This window comes from Palaemon carinicauda, chromosome 11 (genome assembly GCF_036898095.1).
Source record: "Palaemon carinicauda isolate YSFRI2023 chromosome 11, ASM3689809v2, whole genome shotgun sequence".
In the NCBI taxonomy this organism is placed as follows: Eukaryota; Metazoa; Arthropoda; class Malacostraca; order Decapoda; family Palaemonidae; genus Palaemon; species Palaemon carinicauda.
The window spans coordinates 100,934,071-100,936,570 of NC_090735.1; positions in this window are offsets into that span (position 1 = coordinate 100,934,071).

Below are 2,500 nucleotides of genomic sequence, written 5' to 3' on the forward strand. Positions count from 1 at the left end.
GACGCATCAAATTGATGAAAATCAGACTTGGAAAAGGGCGGCAACGAATGTTTGCTTTGAATGATGAAATTGGAAATATTATCAACAAAAGAGATGCAGTGACAAAAATTGCAAAAGATTTCTATACAATCCTATATAATAGTGATATAAGAAATAACTTTGCCAATACAAATAATGAAACACCTGAGCCGGTACCAAAAGTAACAGTAGGAGTAGTAAAGAAAGTAGTAAAACGCATGAAGAGAGACAGAGCATCATGAGAAGATGGTCTAACAATTGATTTATTAATAGTTGGAGGAAATTTTATAGTAGTAAAACTAACAGAACTTTACATAGAATCTCTGCGAGAAAGCTTTTCACCTGTGGTTCTTAACTTTTTTCAGTATATGCACCACTTTCAAAACAGCTGTCACTTGTCGCAACATCCCCTTCTCATTTCTGAAATATAAAGAAAAATCTAAAGATGAAAATTTAATATGATATGTATTAGTAGCAAAAAAGTTGTTTTTCTCTTATTTAATCATCATACATATAGCTTATTTTTTCATGATAAAAACCCAAAGTACATAATGTGTAATTGGATTATTTTTCCTACATTGCACAACATATCCAGTGACTTCGTTGTTGCTGTTATTTTTTCTCAAATCCTTATGTCTTTGTACCGAGTGCTACTCGCATGACATGTCCAGAATTTAGCCAATTCCTTCTTTTCTTTTGGATGTGAAGTAGACAAAAAAATCCTTACTTACACAAGTATAAAGTTACAAAGGTACTCGCACTTTAAGAATTGTCTTTGCTAGTTCAAGGTATCCTTCTAGCTGAGAAGCCCAAAAGTATTCAAGGTGATCATTGGTGAACTCCATTTTGATTCCACGATTACGTCTTTGGTCGATGAGATCTTCCTTGATCTCGCTGTCAACATCATCATCTTACAAATTCTGCACGAAAAGGTTCAGGATCCAGTGGTCACAGGTTTTGAGATCTCCGCAATAAAAGTAACCCTCAAATGAAGTACACGTCATCTGCATAAGGCCAACAAATTTTCCAACAAAGTCTGGATACAGGCTAGCAATTTCCGTTATTGTCTCTTTCAAGCGAGGAAAATTTACTTAAATCCCCCTCTTGATGAGCTGAATACTTAAGACAGGTTTTACTTTCAATGCAGCCAATTTCCCGCTTTTAGTCACAATGTTGAGTTCCCTTTCTTGCAGAGGGACTGAATTTAATGAGTACTAAAAACACATCAGCCAAATAGGAAAGCATCTGAACAAATCATGCACATTGAAATATATAGACAGTATTTGTACCTGTTCATGGAGAAACGGATGAATTTCTCCTTTCAGTTCAAACCCAAGACATATTACACGATCACGTGAGAACCACCTCACTTCAGTATGGTTCAAAAGCATAGTGCGTTTTTGGCCCACTTCCTATCAGAGTGACTGACACTCTATATCTCAAAAAATTGGTGAAGTAAATTTTTTTTTTTTTTTTCAGAGAAAATATAACATGTTTATACTTACAACTAGGATAAAGAAACTTAATGATTATACTAATTCACAAGAAGGGTGACACCAAATATCTGAAAAACTTCCACCCTATAAGGTTACTTTTAATAATATACAAATTATTTACAGGGATCTTACTAGGCCGAATAGGAAGACGGCCAGACTTTCATGAACCAAGAGAGTAGTCAGGTTCTAGAAACAGGTATTCAGTAACTGACCATATACATGTCATTAACCATCTAAGGGTATGGCATTTACAGGATATGTAGAAAGCCTTTGATTCTGTAAAAACTTCAAAAGTAATTAAATCCCTTTAAAAAAAAAAGGAATAAATGCATCTTATGTTAGAGCATTTAAAGTACAGGATAAGTACAGAAATGCCAAAACTATGTAAAGATAACTAGAAAATTATAACTGTGACAGAAGTTAAACATGGAGACCCAATCTCCCTAGAAGATTTGAAGATTTTAAACCTGGAAAATGTAGGAATTGATATCAATGGAAAATACTTCAACGACGTAAGATTTAGTGAGTCATGGGGTAAAATACAAAATTTGATAGAAGAGTTGAATAGAGAAAGCAGACATGTAGGACTGAAACTGTATATGAGTAAAACTAAGGTAATGTTCGATTAAAATACAATGAAACGACAATGAAATAAAAAGGACACAATTTTGAAAATCCAGTTATGGTATCCATAAATATTTCTAGTATATTGCTATTTCAGGCTGAGAGCAAATCCTGAATCTTAAGACAAAATACAAATGCAGAGTTCTCTAACAGCAATGAAATGAATCGTATTTACCTATCATATGAAAATATGAATTTGTCTACAATCAGTTACTAGATGAATTTCCGAATGAATGAGGCAAGCTCCCCATGTTGAAAATGCTAAACACTGTTAATATTTTTTAACACTTTTATAAAGATAAACAGATACTAAAATTTTTACGTTACCAAGAGATGAACTGTGGATTCAGAAAGTTGAAAAT